Below are 19,498 nucleotides of genomic sequence, written 5' to 3'. Positions count from 1 at the left end.
GCGGCGTGTTATACGAGTGTACGTCGACTAACTCGTATACACTCGTGCCTCGGTTAAATATTTATTTTGCTTTGCCGTGTCGAATCTAAGTTATATATTGTTATATTTATATACACCGTTTATACACCGTTCCGTATTGTATTGTGAAATTATTCGTGGAAAAATTTATCGAAATATTCGAAACGAGATTTGATCGAGTAAAATCATTTGGAAGACTGTCCGTTTTCACGTTGAACGACGTTTGATTTTTTTATTATTTAGCTAAACTAATTGTTAATATTTTGACGATAAATCGTGCAAATAAGTATTAATGGATTAACTTAATTTACGTTTATCAGTAATTCGTGTTTCAAAGCTTCGTAAATATCTGAACCGTGAAGCAAATCCAATAACAAATCCTATAACAAGGATAGAAACTTGTAATGTATAATTCAGAGGCTTAAAAGTTTAAACTTTAAACTTTCAGTAGTTAAAAGAAAAGGTAGAAAAATTTGAAACAAGATTAGCGAGAAACTCTTCTTCTTCTGAGCGTTAGTAATTACTCAAATTCGTTAAAACGAAAGAAAGAAAGAATGAAAAAAGGAAAAGAAAAATTCGAGACTTATTTCCTCTACAAAAAAATCGTTTAAACACGATCAAATATATATATATACTTTTGTTCATGTACGATTGTATTTGAGATTCGATGTCGAACGAATTTATATCCCGTTCGTTCGTTTTTATACATCTCGATCGACGAAAAAAGAAGAGACAGAAGAAGAAGAGACAGAGAGAGAGAGAGAAAAAAAACGGTGCGCGCGTGCAAAAGAAAAAGAGAAAAAGAATGCACGGTCGACACGTGCCACGGTAACACACGATTTCCTGCCCCCAAAAACCGATGACGGGCGAGCCGAGAAGGGTGAGCTTGTTCTCGCTTACATTTTTGTCTTCCATCCGGCCGGGTCGAAATAACCCCCGTGCCCAGAGGGTGGTATCTCTCTCGCGCGCGCGAAAAAGCCAGAGCTGGTTCACAATGGCCGTGGCTCCGTATCTACGTGTCCAGGGACGTACGTGCGAACCAACGCCGCCCTCCTTTCCGCGCCAACGCAATAAAATTCCGCGCCGGCTCTCGTTTCACGCAATAATGGAGAGAGAGAAAAAAATCGAACGCTTTCGAGCGAGACGGCGCCGATCCGGGACAAAGAGAGAGAGAGAGAGAGAGGGAGAGAGGGTCAACGAGAAATATGAATACGTTCACGGTGATTCGGTTAATTTTTAACACGAAACAGAGGGCAGTTCGCCGCTGGCATATTTGGTCCGGTTCGATGGCTCGCCTCCTCCACCGTTGGTTGGAAATCTGCGAGAAAAGAGAGAGAGAGAGAGAGAGAGAAAAACGGGAGGCCGGGGGAGGCGCGAGGTTAAGGGGTGTTCCTGGGCGCGAGGAACGGAAGGGTTGGCGGGGACAAGGGGGTGGTGAAGGGTGTTTGTCGGTGGATGTCGTTCGCTATTGAGGGCTCCGGGTACCAGGGGTCATGAATGCTTGTCAACGGTGAGATATGATGCGTGGATTACCCCCTCCCTCCTCCCCCTTGGCGGCGTTGTACCTCGCCACGGGGAACCCCTTTACAACCCTTCCCTCTGCCTCCCTTTCGCGCTGCCTTTGCGATCTGGCGAGCACCGAGCCACTTGCCGTCACCCGCGCTTCTGGACCGGGAGATTTATAGGAAAATTCTTCTTGCTCCGCTTTTGCCGCCGCACCGCGCGGCACAAAGGTGTCGTCGTCGTCGTCGTCGTCCTCGTCCTCGTCCTCGTCGTCGTCGTCGTAGTCGTCGGGTTTAAGCACGAAGGGAGATCGGCTCCGCGTCGAGAATTCAATTTCCTATCCTATTCGATCGAATTTTAGATAGAAATATTTTTTCTTTTTTCTGTTTTTCTTTCTTTTTTTCTTTTTTTTTTTTCGAAACTGATATGCTGAATTCTCTTCTTCTTCGTCGTTTTTGGGGGGTTTCGTCGATCTTTCACGAAGATATTCGATAATTGTGCGACAGTTTCTTTTTTTAGGAAGGAGATTAAATAATTGATAAAAATAATTCGTTTCAACGGATACTTTTGTATGCTCTTTTGTATATTACTTAGGAAGAGACTCTTTGCGGAAATTATTGTATATTAGTTAGGAAGAGACTCTTAGAGGAAATTAAGAAATCGAAGAAACTCGAGGGCCCGCCGCATCTATCAACTCTTCCCGCGCTCCTTCTCAAACAACGACAATTCAATTACTCGGCTTTCCCTTGTCGTGAAACACCGTATGACGTCGATCCTATTTCACGTCCTTCCACCTATTCATCGCGAAATACCAGGCGTTGCAGCCACGTTCTCGCGGGGGCTAAACAGGAGGATGGAAAAAGCTTTTCTCTTGTAAGACAAAGATGTGTGTATATATATATATATTCCCAGTTCTCGCTTCTACACATTCCCTCTTCTTCGCTCTAATTTCTCCCTCGCGTCTCGTCGCCTTTTTCCTCCTCCTGCTTCTCCTCGGTTTTTATCTTCGCGCTGTCGTTGCATTTTAACTCGTTCCATCCACGTCTATCTCTTCCCCTCTCTTTCTCGTGATTCGAGGATAACGGCCAAGGGATTCGCGAAAGAGAGAACTTCTTCGTGTCGAAGAAACGACGACATCGGAAATCGCTGGTCGAAGCGCGTTACGAGAAAGAAGAAACAGTTCGCGACGAGATAAAAGGAGGAAAGTGAGGGATAGAGGGAGAAAGGTACAAAGAGTAAGTGAAAGGGAGAGGAGAGGAGGAGGTAAGGCGGCGGAAAGGAGGAAAAGAGGAAGGAAGTTAGGAGGAATGCCGATACGAGGCGGAACGCGGCTCGAGGAAGGAAGAAAGGAAAGCAGAGAGAGGCTTTCCATCAGGCAAATTGAATAGCATTTGCAGCCTGTTTCACTGGTAAACAGCCGGATGATAGATGATACTCGCTCCCTGTCGCCTTTTCTTACTCTCCTGTAACTCTCATCGTTCTTTTCGCGATCACTTTTCCTTTCCGTCTTTCCGCCTCGATATCTGTAACTGTACTCGAATAAACGATTCTGCTTGATCATTGTAATTGAATTTTTCGCGATTCCAGCTTAATATTACAATCCTCAGTCGTCCAAGATGCAATAAAGTTTTTCTTAATTTCTTTTTTTTTCTTCATCTTTCTTAAATTGATCGAGCGAAACAAACACATCGTTTTCGAATGAAATTCTTGAAGAATCGTCGATTGTTGGTAGAAAAATGATGAATAACGACTCAAAAATTATAATTTTAAACTTCATCAAGTTGAAAGTTTACGATTTGGAAACTCCACTAGGAAAAAGATGCAAATCTTTCATTTTATACATCACTTCTCTAACGAATAATATCTTAGTATCTTCTGTGTATTAAAATACATTTCACTTTATAGAATAGACGCAGGGGAATAAAAACTGGAAACATGGCTCTGATGTGATTGCAACAAAGTTGTGCTCAGTTCGGTTCACGTAAAAGGGGAATAAATTCCATCACGTGCTTCCGACAAATCCACTATGCACTTTGTTACACGTAGATTACCGCCTCTGTTTAGTTACAACGAAATAATTATGGAGGCGTTGTTCAGAACGTCGGGCACTTTGTATCGGGAAGCGTGCCCGCGCTTGAATCTCGTAAATCTCGTTTCCCGGCTGTGACAAAGCACAGGAGTATTAAACGGAAGTTGGTTATTAGAACATTCGTGAAACAATCTTTTTTTTTTAGCCCCCCTTTCCTCACCCTCAGCTTTATTGAATGCGACAACGCGCTGGTGTCGCTGTTAAAATATTCGCGAGTAACGCTCGCGAAACGTTCGTAAAACTCGAACGAAATCAGTTTTTCCAGCCCTTTTTCCTCCTCCGTGCGTGTCGCCACTTCGTTGCCCGGTGTTATAATTAAAGCGGCAGCAGCCTACGCCTTTGCCCCGTAATCCCCCGTTCTTTACAAGCCGGGGCCCCGTCCGGTTGAATTTAATTTCGCGCGATGCTTCAGAACCGGCGTATAAATCTGGCCCGCGACGCGAGCAAACCTGGTGAAAATCTTTTGATTAGATGGATGAAAGTTTCGGGGATATTATAAACGCATTGTGCGTTTCTAGAGACAGAGGGATGTACAAATGGACGAGACGTTGCGTCGATAGCGAGACAGATAGGCGAAATAGGAAATTTTGATCGAGTGAAACAACGTGTTAAATTATTTTACGAGGCAATCCCTTTTCTCGAAGAAATTTCGTTTCTTAATTTAATACTTTCGAATTTAACGTCTTACATACGAAAGTACAGTGATATTATTTTGAGAGAATTAGAATAATCTGATGATTAAGGAGGGCATTATTTCATCGATTCCGCGGATGATATCGGTAGCACAATGCCCTGTCATTTCGAATTGGGGCAATTCGTTCTTGGAATTGGATCACCGTTAACCAGAGCGGATAATTAAAAGCCGCGATGCGCGATGCACCGGAAATGGGCGCAGTCGAAGAGTATATTCTTCTTTCTACGTATTGGATGCCTCGTTCTCGATCTTCGCGCCGCAATTTATCTAGATCCGCGATTTCTCTGGGAATCTAGATAGTTTCATCAGCCGCTAATTACAACCGGTTTGTTCGGCATCTCCTGTTATTAGTTATACGGTGTAATTAAAAAATACGACACGACACTTGTAACGTCGTTATGTTGAAACGAATATCGTCGAAGAATTGTACAATTGGAAGAGACAGGAAGAGGAAAGAAAAAAAGTATTTTCTGAAGTAAGTTGTAAGCGGCAAAAAAAAAAAAAAGAAAAGAAAAACTTGGAAGGATCGATGATAAATCAGACGCGAGTCGCAATATCTGTGAATCGAAAGTATAAAAATTGCATCTTTCCGTTGGAACGAGACACACCCCGCTACACTTGGTTGCTCTTTATCTTCTGAAAGTTGTTCTTGCTTCCCGTTTAATTAACTGTCGAACGCAGCTGCACCTCGATCTTTCAATTTATGAGGGATGACAGCGGAAGAATCTTGGAAAAACATAACCTAGTTCCAGGGGAGAAAAATGGCCGATGCTTAATATCGTCGTATGTCGATCGTCGTGATGGATATAGATCGCCCCTTCGGAGATTATGGGATAGTTTTTAAAAATCAAGTGTCAGAGATTCGTTTTTATCCGTTTATAACCGTTAATCATCGAAGACATTTTTTTTTCCCATATTCAATTTCGCGTGATCGAATATCTTGAAAAAAGAAAAAGAGAAAAAAATCTTTACTCGAACGAATCTTCTTTAATTGAATGGACAATAATGGGATGCGACCAAGAGTTTCATTTCTCTTTGCGAGGAAGCGTACCATTTGCGTGATTGAAAAATCGGGAAATACGTCGTGTCGTCATCGAATGACGCGTTCGCGATCTAAAAATCGCGGACAAGAATAAAAACTCGCGAGGCAATGCACGTTAACTCAGGGAAACGCGTAGATCAATATCTTTTCCACGATATCGCGCGATAGTTTGTGACGTAGGATATGCATAAACCCGTTAAATAATACAAAATAGCCGTGGAAAAAAAAACTTTCTGTATCGCGAATACAGTTGATTCCCTTTCTTTTTCTTCCGTCAAAATTTTTCCACGTCAAATTTATTCATTTATTCAATGATCATCGTTAAAAATCGGAGAATGATAAATTCGAGAAAAAATTCTTTAACGTATTTAATAAATACATTTCCCGATTATTTGCGCGAGAATTGAGAATTCGTTCCACCAACTCTTTCGAGGTGAAGAATTTTCGAAGGAGAAGGAGAAATAACGAGAGGGCGTTAAGAAGCGAGTTAAGAAAAATGGAGAAACAGAAACGGTGCTAAGTTGTAGAAAGATGGTGACGCGATGATGAGAAGAAGGAAGAGGAGAAAGGGAGACGAAAGAGCCGTGTAGACACGAATTTTTCAACGAAGTTTCCTTCATTGCTTAATTATAAAAGTTGTTCATAATGCAGCGGCCCGGTGGGAGGGTGGGGCACGCCGGGAGACCGGCTGCCAGGTTTCATGGTAATTCCCAAATTAATTAAAAGAAAAGTCACCGTGCAGCTCCCCTCCCTCCTCCTCGCCGTGGCTCTGTTCTGTCACCTTATAAAAGTCGTGAAACTCGAGGTGTGTGCGACATCGGTCGGCAAACGCCGTTTCTCCGTTCATTTTGCATTTATAAACCGGGACACCGAGGGGGTACACCGAGACTGGACGAGCAGCCCGGCGTCAAGTATAATAATAACGAGGGCCTTGTTTCTTTTGTTTCTGGATGAGTATTCTCAGGGGGACGCGGCCTCGTAATTTATGCACACCGCGTATTCAACGAGACTTGCCCGAGTCTTAAAAAGTAAACGCAGTTCAAGTTTAATCTATACTGCCAAAGTTTTTCTGGCTTGCTCGCCAAACGAGAGTCGAGACCACGCGCGAAGATTCATACGAGCGATCATTAAATTTCCACCTAAATGATAATAGAGGAAGAGAGTTAACAAAAAAAGAAAAAAAATAAATTGACGACAACACGTACGTGTTATGTATATTGCATTGGGTATACGACAGCTGAAATATACGACGGTGGAAAATACCTAGTCTTCGAGTTAGCGAGCATGTGTTATAGCTTAGGGGTGGATGCAGAGGGGGTGCACTTAGCGGCTCGAGTGTTGGTCGCCGACTGAGGGATGGAAGAGTGGGGCGAGGGGGCTGATGAGAATGTGGACGGTGCAGACGGTGGTTGTAAGAGATTGCCGAGGTGGTCAACCAGTCTGGCTGTCTGTCTTTTTTAACCCTATCTCTCGCTGCCGGATACGGGGAAACTTCCCGTCAAATAAACGATAATTTAAAGAAAAAAAAAATAAAAATATCTTATCTCGTAGCTAGACGCGACGTTGAAAAAAATTGGACGTGATTGGCGATACCGTTTGCAGCGATGCGAAAATAAAAATCGTCGTTCGCTTAATCCTCCTTCCCGTCTTTCTCTTCTTCCTCTTTTTTCTATTATATCGTTCTTTCTTTTTTCCTTCTATCTTTTTTCTTTTTTCTTTTTTCTTTTTTTTTCTTTATCTATAACGTATAACACGATCAGACATCGACGCTCGAACGCTTTAAATCCTCTTTTAAAAGGACGAGGCGGGCGGAAGGCGGGAGAAAGACGGGAAACAAACTCGTTGAATTTTTCTCGTTTCATTTCATCGCGGCTCGCTCGGTTCGGCGAGGAGATCCCCGACACCCCAGCTAGTAGGAGTCTCGGTGTCTGGATGGCAATCGATTTTCCTCTGTCGTCGTCGGCGTCGTTGTTACTGACGACGAATATTCACGAAGTCATCCGAGTCATTGACATCCACTGGGCGACGGCGGAGGCGGAGGACAAGTGCGTGATGTTGGCAAAGGGGGAAGTGGAAATCTCACACATGCGCCCCCCGCCTTGTGTGCGCCCCGTAGGAAACGTGCGCGCGATGCACGTTGCCCCTTCTTCGCGTGTGCATCGATGACTAGCCCCTACCCGCGACAAAGAAACGACGAAACTTCTCGTTTTCAAGAATTTCCACTCCCTCCATCTCCCCTTCCCCCGATTTTTTTTTTTTTTTTTGCGCGCGAGACCGACGCACGCCGCGCGTCGATGACTATTCAACAACGCGCACACAATCGTTTCACGCATTCTCGTAAACGCGATGCGAGAATATTTTGTAATTCATTCTCGCTCTCTGGAAAAAAAAAAGGAAAAAAAAAGTTGTAGCGCGTCTTTTGCACGCGGAATAATTATATTTACAGCGAATAAAATTTTTCCGGTTAACAGATTTTTTGTTCGATATAGAATCAATTAAAAACTCGTTATCTTCTTTTTCAAAGATTTTCAAAAGTTCGTGCTAGATTGCTGTTATTCCTCGGGTTCGATAAAAATTACTAGTACCGTTTAGCCGTTTCAATTGTAAAAAAAAAAGCAACGTAACAAATTTAACGTACGCATTGATTCGAAAAAAAGTGAACTGGATTATTTTGATTAAACTTTGATCATTTGAACAGCTAAAAAGTTTAAAGTTTATAAAAATAATGGGAATAATTTATATATTCTTATCGTATGAATCATTTATCCCCTCGTCAAATTTTTCGTAAAACGTAAACTGTAATTCGATAATAATCGAAAACAAATCGTTCCTTTTTTTTTTCCTTTTTTTATGAAATTCATCCAAGAAGAAGAGGGGAAAAAATATTATCTTTGCATCCCACTTCTTCGAGAAGAAAAACTTCGTCGAAAAATTGGACGACACTTTGGATGATGGTTGCTTAGACATTTGCCAGATAGGCGAGATTAAAATGGAAGGGAAAGGACGAAAGTGTTTTCGTTTCCCTCGACCCTCGACCTCGAGATAATATTTCCCGGATCGAAGGAAAGGACGAAATGGAAAACTTCTCGAAGGAAAGGAGACGTGACAATCGGTGGCCGGTGTGCTCACTTGGCCACTTGGGTGGTGTAACGAACGGGGCAAAAGATCGTTGCATTAGGTGCTGCGTTACTCTTATCGACTACTCACCACCCCTCCCTCGCTCGACGACCCTCGACCGTGTTGGTGCAGGATTCGCGCTTGCCGGAGGGGGAGGTTAAAACCACCGGCAAGCGCGCCCCCGTCAAATCCACTTGGCCCGACCAATCGCATTCGTCCTCCACCCGCGGCCACCACCGTACTTCGTACTTGAAGTGGCGGACGAGACGGATCTCTCCCTCTTTAATTTCCACGCGACGCAACTTTTGCATCGACGTCCCTCCCGTGTCAGTATATACGGGCAAAGCCGCGCGCCGGCGTCGCCAGGGAAACTTCAGTGACGCGCACCCCTCGACGTGGCGAGCCGAGCGAGGGTTGAACAAAGAGAGCGCGTATTCCGAAACCGAATACACACACAGACACACACACATACACACGTAGACATATATATATATATATATATACCGTGCATCAGGGAAAATCCCGTGCTCCAGTTTCGAGCACGGTTTTTCGGGCTAGGAAATATGACAGCCCGGCCGATTCAAGCGGCGATGTTTCCAACGTTTTACCGTATATACAATATACGGCCTTTACAAAGGATATGGGGGAATAAACGTGGCAGAGAGTAAATATCGAATGTTTTTTGGCAGGGAATTTTTGGGATCATGATATTTATATAAAATTCACGCGACATTTTTGTAATGGAATATGAATAATACTCGTGTTTCGGATTTTTCGGAAATTCGATAATAAAAAAAAAAGAAAAATAGGTATTCTTCTTCTGTTATTGATAGGGAAAGAATTTTTCAGAATTTCTAATCTTGTTTCCTTTCTTTTTCTTTTTCTTTCTTTCTTTTTTTTTGGATCTCGAAGCGAGAAAAGAAAGAAAGAAAAAATAGGATGGAAGCAGGAGACTCGTAATATACTTACGATACATCCTCCTAATACTTTTAACTCGGAAATGTGATTAAAGAGGAGGCAGAGAATCGTCGCATCGTTTACCCGCGTCTAAACCTTATTTATACTAATGATCCCCGAGAGAGAAGCGGGAGGAAGCGGGAGGAGGAAAGTGGTAGCAGCTAAGTAAGGCCAACTTTAATAAGCTCCCCTGGCGAAATTTCTGTCCGTTCAAATATTATCACTCATACTTTCGTAATAATCCCTTCCCTACCTGGTTAAGCCTCCTCCCTTATGGATACCAATATATATATATATATATATACACCGATCCATGCGTATTACGCTTAAGAAGCAAAGGCCGTGAAGAAAGTAGTCCGATAACACCGGTCTCGTCGAGTGTTGGCCAAAAAATTCGGCAGAGGGATAGCGTGCTAAACCGTGCCCTGTTTGCGGACGTGTCATTACGTGTCCCACCTTCGGCTCTGTTCAATTTCACGCGTGGAGAGGAGGTCTCGAGGACCCTGTTCCCGCGTCTGTCAGACATCCGGCCACTCCGCCCGCTCCAAACCAATCTCGACGACCGTCAGTCGTCTTCGGCCAGTCGAACACGTTTATAATAATCAAACAACCCCGTTATTACGAGTTATTGCGAGTTAAATCGCCGTTCCCGCGAGGGACGATTTCGGCCTGTGGTCGAGCACTCGCGATCGGGGAGGAGGGGATATATAGATTTTGTCTGGGATTATTAGATGTTTGGTTACCTGCCGATAATTACTCGTGGAATTGCTTCAGTCGACGCGCTTGGCCCTGCGATAATCGATACGCGCGTGCACGTGTAAATATGTATATGAATATGGGGAGTAGGAAGAGAGGCATGGGTTTATCGTGCGGACATCGGTGTACACGTATATGCATTGTATCGATTCGTAGACAGGACGGATACTCTGCGGTGGATCTCTAGTGGATTCTGATTATCAACCGGACGGACGGAACGATACTCGGCATGGAGCCGAGCCTGGTCCTCCTCCGAAAAATTGCTATCGATCCCCCACGTCGAGTAATATTTCGTTACCCTTTCGAATATGCGGGCTAATGAAAATTGCCACTCGAGACTTGTACGAGATTGTCGATCGCGATCGATGATTTCTCCACGTTCTTTGAAATAGCGTTTCTCTCTCTGCTCTCGTTTTCCTTTCTGAACTGCTTTTCCTTATTTACAATCTTGTTTACGACCCACGGATCTTGATTCCAGCTCTTTTTTTTTTATACGTATCACGAGCCTTAATCTTTCAGAGATTTGTAAGATATTTTCAAGCAGTCGCGATAAGAGCTGCTCCCGCTTCCTTTTTATTTCTACGATTGTAGTCAATTAGGTCAACGAGGAAGAGGAGAAGTAAACAGAAAAGCACTTTAGCCCGAAATTGCGAGCTATGGAATAAAAACTATCAATTGGGTCACGATAATTACAAACACTTCGTATCGATCTCGTATTCTCATATCCAAGGAAAAAAAAAAAGTCGACGAAAAACATCCCAGTTTCCACGTACGTAGATATAAAAATTAAGAAGCACGGTTGTTGTAAATACCAGGTATTTTCATTCATCGGCGATCGATTGTGTCCGGTGGACACGTTTTCGAAAGGAAACTTGACTCCCGCATACCTGACAGATCCGCTTTTGAAAGGCCCCTTCTTGAACGCCTTGGCCGATGGACCGACGACCGGTGGAGCGCAGTTCATTCTTCGTCGCTCATAGTAAATGGCCGTCGACCGATCGAAATTCGATAACATCGCCTTTGGCAAACTTCTTTTCGCGTGATGGGCAACACGAGCCGTGAGGCTACGTACGGACCGAACGTTTCTATCGCGGACTTCTATCCATTCCACCGTTTCGACGGAAGCTAAAGATATTGGAAACGCTCTAACGTGATCGCTTTGAGATAGATGCTTGGGCGTGTTCAAAGATCGGAGGAAGGAGGGTGGAGGGGATCGGGGATGATGAAATAAGACGAAAGAATCCGGGGATGCGGGGCACGAAAAGGGAGGCTTGATTCTAAGAAGGGCAGGGAAGGAGCAACACATGAAATCTGATGTCTAATCTTTTTCCTCCGTGTTCCTCCAATCTTTTGGGATCCTTTGTTCGGTTTAAACTTCTTTGCAAACTTCTTTGCTACTCTTGTTCAATATTCGAAACGTGTAATTAATTCGAGAAATCTTGGAATCATCTCGCAGTTCTTGAACGAAGACTCCAACGCGTAAAATCGAAATGGAATTCAGATCGAACGGAAATATCCACCATGCCATTGATCACTATTCTATGTGGCTGTTTGTCAGAGAATACACGCGCTGGTTTCGTTTAATTTTTCTTCTCGCGAGAATTACACTGTACTCGCGTATGCACGATATAGTATAACGGTTTCCTCAGAGGAATCTCATCTGATAACACGGCAACGCCTTACACGACAACAATCTGGTAAAGTCGGTCCTATCCCTTGTTCCATCCCGTGGAAACCATACCGTAGAACGAATCTCATCGTATGTGTATCGCGCACGGATGATCCTGACTCCGATATCCGCGTGTCATTGTTCAGAAAAGGGAAAAGGGTTGAAGGCCGTCATTGTCGACAGTGCGACGACAGGATCGAATTCATAGACGTAGACGCTGAAAGTGGCGTGCATAATGCGACGGAGGAGGCAGCAGACGTATCACTTAATCTGATTGGCTCGTGAAACCACTCGAAAGTGCGGAAATCAATCGACGACGAAACGGTCTGACGGACGGGTGGTGGGTGTCAGGATGAAACGAAACTACATCGATACATCGGATAGCTTCAGACGGTACACGTTCGATTCGACGTTCTATAAAATCCTCGCTGCTTCTTCCTACCGTGATCCGACGAAAAAATTTTCCCTTCGATTAAAACGGGACGTCGAAATACGTCGGGATATTTTTTTGATTATCTTAATTGGACGATCTCTACGAAAAATCTTCCGAATCGATTCGTTTCTTTTTTTTTTCATTCCCTCCCTCTCTCTCTTTCCCTGAATGCGATTCGAAACGAAATTTGCGCAAGCTTTTAGAAGATTCGAAAAAATTAAAGAGAAAAAAATATTTTCGTCGATAGGAGGAGGATCGTGGAAGCGTATCGAGATATCGGTTCCTGTTCGAATCGGGCTTAATGTAACCCGCCACTTTCCGTGAGCCAGCTGGAACACTCGGGAGACGGAGTGGGGGGGAAGGAGACCGGAAATCGCGAGTAAATCGAGCGCGATAGTTCTTCACGGGTACGGGTCTCGGTCGAAGCGTATTTTTCACTCTAGTTAGTAACCGATGGCCATTACGATATCGTTGGGGGAAAAAAAAAAGGAGAGCAGGGCCAACGGAACCAGGCACGAGATTAGTTCCGTTGCTTTATGACGCGTGAATATCTCTGGCAGGGGCTCTATGACCGGTTCCTCCCGGCCTGCTGCTTTTAAAACGTGCCACGATACAGCTCAAGAGTTTCTTCCACTTCCTCCGTTTGCTCGACCTCGTCTGCCAAGAGGCAGGCCCGTTTCGTTCTCGTTTCTTCTCGTTCCCTTGTCCTCCTCCTCCTTCTCCTCCTCCTTCTGGCGTAGCTGCGAGAGAGCAAAGAGAGAGAAAGAGAGAGAGAACGGAGAGAGTTTCTTAAGAGAGGAACGGATAAGGTTTCGGTTCGGATCGCCAACCGTGGCTAGGTAATGTTCAGGCAACGCCTCAGGTTACCATCTCACCTTCGTTGTACTACTACCAAGGATTTCAGGGAGGCCGCAGAGACCCTCCTGTTCAAGGAGCCGTACACGATTCCCGAGCGACAGAAGGACACTACTGCCATTAGGATCACCTCTTACTCTCCTCTTCGTTGCTCCTTTCTTTTTTTTTTTTTTTCCTACACCTCCTCCCTCCCCTTACACCTTGCTCACACCAGTATTATCCGGGGAGCTTCTTTTCGAGGTGGCCGTCCGAGTTTCGAGGAGATTTTGATTCCCTCTTTGACCATTAAATTTTTCCAACCCTCTTATTTACGAAGGTACTCCAATCTTTCCTCACCTTACGAAGTTAATTTAATCCTCCCAAGTTTCTCCGTTTTCATTTCATTTCAAGAAAGTCTCGCGATTCGGCTCCGTTCACCGATCTCGCTTGAAACTGAAAGCCAAACGAAGAGGAAAAAAAAAAAAACTGTTGTTAAAATCAATTTTTCGTCGCTCAAGATCAGGCAATAAATACCACCAGGGGAAAGGAAATAACGAATTCTTCCTTCGATTCCACGAGAAGAGATCGAGAAATTTATCATCGTTCGTCGCACGATTATCCCGAGGAGAATATTTCCCCGCTCGCTTTTCACGACCGGCTGAAAGAAGGAAGGTACATTTTTTTTCGCTGCTCCCTAAGGAGACGGCGATCTTTCCGAGTTGACGAGACTAGGAGGCACCCACTTCACCCACGTCTCGCACACCAACCCGCCGACGGCCGTGGAGAGACCCGGCAGCACGTATGTATCCGCCTCTACAGATAAATGACGCCACTTAGAGATTAGGCGCTCGGGGACCGCGCCAGAGGTATTCCTCCCCTCTTTCCTTTCTACGTCCGTGGAAAATAGCGCGAGCGACTTTCATCCTTGCTATTCCTCGTCCCTCTTCATGGACGAAGAAGAACAACAAGTCGTGCGAATGGTGGTCGCCCTTGTGCATCGTTTCCTCGGACGAGGAGGCGCCATATGAAATTTAAATACGAGAACATGAATCGAGATGATTGATTGAATTATTACTATTTCTCTCTCTCTTAATTTTTGATTATTCATTGTTGTATTTATATCCTCATTTCTTAATCTGGAATCATTAAATTAAATGAGATTCGTTTAATAATAATAAGAAACAAGAATTTGTGACTCACTTCCTTTCGAAAAGTATCTTGTACTTTTCTTTAACGATAAACCGCTCTGTTTCGATGAGTGACGACAATTTGTTGGCTGCTCTTCCTGATTGGAGGGAATTAATCCGATCCGATGAAATATCCGTGGTACGGGAGGGAAATTTAATTTAATATCCACCTGGAAAAATTATACACGATTGAGCCAACTTTCGTTTACGACGCCCTATACGTCGGAGCGGGGGGAAACGTTGGCCCGTTTGAACGATCGATCCGTGAAACTTCGTGAAATGCGCGTGCCCTTCGAAATTCTTCCATCCGTGTCACGGCGCGGCACGCTCGCTCGACTTCACGGAAACGAGGGTCCCCGGCGTCGCATAATTTTCTCGGTCAATGGCGCGAGTCACGCCGCTCCGCCACGTCCGAACGAAAAATACCGGCGAGTGGACGCGAGCTCGCATTATTGACGTGACAATTCACGAAGGACGGGAAAAAAGCGGAATAGTCAAGTTCAAAATCGGTTGGACTTTTTCCCCGCGTTCTTCCGGCCAACGTTTCGAAAAGGAGATTGTGCGAAAATGTTTCACGAAAATAAAGTAATGTAATTCAAGAAATGGGACGACGCGAGTTTATCGCCCGAATCCACGGAAACATGAAAGCGTGTCGTGGAAAATAAAGAGATAAGGTAGCAACAAGGTGTATTTCTATAAATTAAAACACGCAATATGACACTCTTAGCTGCATTTTTTACCGATTCTGTCACGCATAAGGAATAACAAAGGGATGTGGACGATCCAAGAACCGACACGCGGTTTATTTCAAAAGACGAAAAAAGGTGCGCGGACACGGGATCCGTTGCCGCTGGCACGGAAACGGAATATTTTCGTAACCCGTGGCGCGTTGTTGTTACGAGAAACAAGGGGGTTTGCAGGGGGAGGGGGAGGGAGGCGAGGGAAAATATTGTAAATGGTGGCGCGCGAAAGAAAGAGAGGGAAACGGGGATGGAAATTGAGATAAAACGCGGGACACGGAGTCGCGAAATAACACGGCGAGGGTAGGTGTCGCGCAAATTGTCCCGCTGGAATGGCGAAGAATACGTCAGAAAGTTTCTGCGCCGTTTGCCCGGCCATGTGTCGGCTGAAAATTACATAGCGTCCAGATGTTATCCCGTCTTATTGAATCGCAACGCGGTTGTGAAGAATCGCGCGTTGTGTTCGAAGATGACGAGCAACGATGAAATACCAAGATTCGTTGATTAATTACCGCTTGCCACTTCGTCGAGCATCGCATCGATTAATTAAATTAAATCGCCACCCTCGATAATAAGTACTATAGAGAAGCCTTGATGATTCGAGGGAAAATATCTGGAAAATTTCCAGGAGAAATTTCCCAGAAATTTCTTCTGCGTCCTCGTTGGTATGGATACTGGACTACTAACAGAGAGGAGGGTATGTGTACGCGTGTGCGTGTGAATGGATCGAGAGAAATACAGAGAGAGAACTGATGGAATAAGACAGAGCCCCTTTCGGGGCCAGGAGCCAACGAAATTTCTCGTATGAATGCGATTTAGCTCACAGAAGCTTTTCGAAATCGCGGACCGTGACGACGAGGAATCATTCGACCAAAATGGCCCAAGACTTTATTCTCGAACCTCTCGTAAAGCGGAAAATTTCCATCCAAAGATAAATATACCGTATTAAACCGTATTTCCCCCTCGCCTCGTGGAAAGCTTCGTTGCACAGGAATTCGCGATTGTTGTCGAACAACAACGCGAATAAAACCGATAAATTTCCTATATATATATATACACGAAAACAAAGTATCGTCGCCCGATAATAATGCATCCAAGCACTAAAAACGTGTGGCGCGATAGAAAAACCGTTTCACGCGACAATTTACCAACGGTTCCGCGCGTATTTCCCGCGGAATCGCGATATTACGAGCCGCAAATCGGGTTGCGACGACCAATTACGTCGGCGGCGGCGGCGATGGAAAGCGTTTCGACCGCGTGCACCCCACCCCCGCCGAGGGAACGCGACGCGGCGATGTTTCAATAAGCGGCTCGTACCGAATCGTAAATCGTTTAATCCGTTCCGTTCTCGTTTAACGCGTGTTCTTTACGCGTTTAAACGCCGTGGGTATTTCTGGAGGCGGAGGGAAGGAGGGAGGGAGGCACGCGACGCGCAATACGTTATAAATATCGATCGAGCGGAGTCTGGGAATGGCTCGCCTACGCCGGTTTTAAGGGCAATACCGCCGGCAATAAAACATTTTCATAGTCATCGGCCGCTTAAACCAGCCCCGCGTAAACTTCTTTATCGGCGATCTGGCGAGGGGACGGGGAATTAAATTAGTCGGGGGAAGTTTCTCGTTTTTCCATATCTCGGCTCGGTGCCGCGATTTTTCCGCTGCCTTATCCGCTGCCTTCTGAAAATCGATTCGCCCGGCAAAACCTTCGCCTCGCAACCGGGGGCCGATGCTGTTGGATTTAATAAAAGGTGGCGGCGGTTCGGGGGGATGGGATCGAGACGTTGTCATTTCGATTAGATGTTTTCCGCTTATTACGCGCGTTTTTGTTTTTCTTTTTATGCTAGAATTATTCTCTAAGCGAACGAAATATATCGATTTCGATTTGTATAATTATTAAAGAATTTGCAAATAATTGCCTATTACAATGTTATATATTTATACAATTTATCGTAGAATGTTGTAACTTGAAAACAGGTCTAAGAATACCTAGTAGATGTACGTCCACCGGTCGGGACACGCACTATTTCCACTGATTACACCCCGCGCGCAGAATCATCTCTTATCTTATATAATCTCGAGAAAGAGCTCGAGTCGTTGCGCGATTTTTACCTTCCTTCCATGGATCCTTCCGCCACGGAAACACCCACCTTCCACCGCAAACGATCGCAATTTTGTCAACATTTCCTCGATTACGATCCAAAACGATACAAAACGACCATTACCGATACACGTGCATACGTTTCCTTAACGCTCGGGAGGACATCGATAAAGATCGGGATCGGAGAAGGGAAGTGTCCGGCGTTGGAGACCGGATGAGAATGAGAGGGGGAGGTGGGGTCCCTCGGCGAGGTCGTAAATCGCAATTTATGCGCGTGTGGCGAGCATAATCGGGGCGAGCAATGGTATCGAAAGTGGAACATCCGCGACGCCACGATCCTCGCCCAGATAAGAATGAAACGGTCGAAGATAACACGGTACGGCAGGCCGCGATACGCGACCGTTTATATTTCTCCGCTTTATCGCGGCGAGGAATAATTCGTTAACAACGCGTTACAGGAGGAGATAGCGTAATTACCGGGTTACCGGTGCTCCCTCTCCCCCTTTCTCCTCCTCTTCCTCCCCAAGGAAGCGGACACCTGCGAGGCTTTTCGCCGATCACCGCCACCGCTCCTCTCCACTCCGCGCCTTTAAAGGGTGTTTCGCTCGTTCCTGATTTACCGTGATTCATTCTTCAGACGGATCGACCGCCTAATTATAGCCGTGATAACGCGTGCTTAGCTATTATTTAGAGGATAGCGCCGGACTACCACCACGATAAGAAGGTCGGTGTTAATAAATTTCTCAATACCCGCATTGCTGCCGCTACTCTCGAAATTCCCGATTCAATTTTAGCTTCTTGCCTTTTTTTCGCAATTATTTCGAATTATTTCGCCCGAGCGGGAAGCGTTTGAAATGATCTTCGTTTCGAATTTTGTTAATTTGCGTTAATAGCTTGGCACGCGCGAATTGTCTCCCCCCACCTGGACAAATATTCGCGTTAAATAAGAATTTACGGATAAAGGTAAATGGGAGGTTATATAACGTTCGAAAATGTAGATTTATCGTGACGCTTAATCTTTCTGAAAAATTTTCTAAACGAGCAAATTTGTTGACCTGTTGCTTGCACGTGAAGAGGTTTGGCGGGGAGAATGTTTCGTAAAATTGCGCCGTTATGCGAAAAAAATATATGGCGATACAATGCGATGTTTTAAATTTCGATATGAAAAAAAAAAACGTGCAATGAAATTCTTCCCGTTTCCACCGAAAAAGGTGAAAATTCACTTACGATCCGCCCCCGTTTACATTCGAATTATATTATTCCCGTCGTTGAGTTTCGCGTGATCTTTCAAACTTCATGTTTCACGCAGTGTTCCGGAATGTAAAATGAACACATTCTCATCGCGCTGTGCAATGGAGCTATACTTCACGAGCCAGAGGCTGTAACTATTCTTGAGCAAAACAGCCCTCAGTTTTGCCCCTGTTCCCAGTGTTGGATATACTGCTTCCTTTCCGACACTGTTAACTAAAGTTGAAGCTAGAAATCCAACACTCTGCAGGTGATACTAAATACGACTTTGAAACAATCTCTACCTTAATTCTATATACTTCTGTTTTCACTTTCTTTTTCCTCTATCAGGAAACTTTTATCGTTGAAATCTTTGAAATCTCGTACATTCACGATTTTACAATTATTTTTCATGAAATTCGAGATAAATCAAATATATCATGATTTTATCGTGAATTTTCATCATATTTGAACGTGAATTTTAAATATTAATATACAACCTCGAAAAAAGTAGTTAACGCGGAGAATTGGATAAAAAAATTTCGACAATTTGATAACCTTTGCGTTATCATCTTTACAAACTTTATTACCCGGTAAAATAATTGAATACGGGGAATCGAGTTTTAAAATCGGAGACGAAAAAAAAAAAGATCGCTCTTCTCACAGCGATGGAACGAATTAAGATGAAAAACGTAGGGAAATAAAAATGTATAATGCGAGTTGTTTCACGATCAAAAGGACTGATTCTTTTCCTTCTTCCCAAGAGAGAAAGAGGGAAAAGAAAAAAAAAAGAAAAAAATAAAAGAAACCTATTATTTCCACTCTCGCCATTTTTCCTTCCCGTTGCATTCAATTACGATCCACAATTCCCCCTCTCCCCACGCTTAATTAAATTCGATCAAGAAGAATTCCGCGAAATTGTTCGGCCGCGGGACAAAAAAAAATCTCACGATCGAACGAACAGTCGTGAATCCGAGGCATCGATCGCAGGAAGTAGGGGGAGGGCACGGCGGAAGTCGTGTCCATGCCGTGTTTCATCGGGCGACGCTCTAATTACACCCGTGATAACGTTTTTAACGCACGCTTACCTACAACTCGTGGTGAGAAAGATCGGTGGCGTCGGTGAAACACTTAT

Source organism: Apis mellifera, linkage group LG2, assembly GCF_003254395.2.
Source record: "Apis mellifera strain DH4 linkage group LG2, Amel_HAv3.1, whole genome shotgun sequence".
NCBI classification, from domain to species: domain Eukaryota; kingdom Metazoa; phylum Arthropoda; class Insecta; order Hymenoptera; family Apidae; genus Apis; species Apis mellifera.
Note: the sequence above shows the minus strand (reverse complement) of the source record.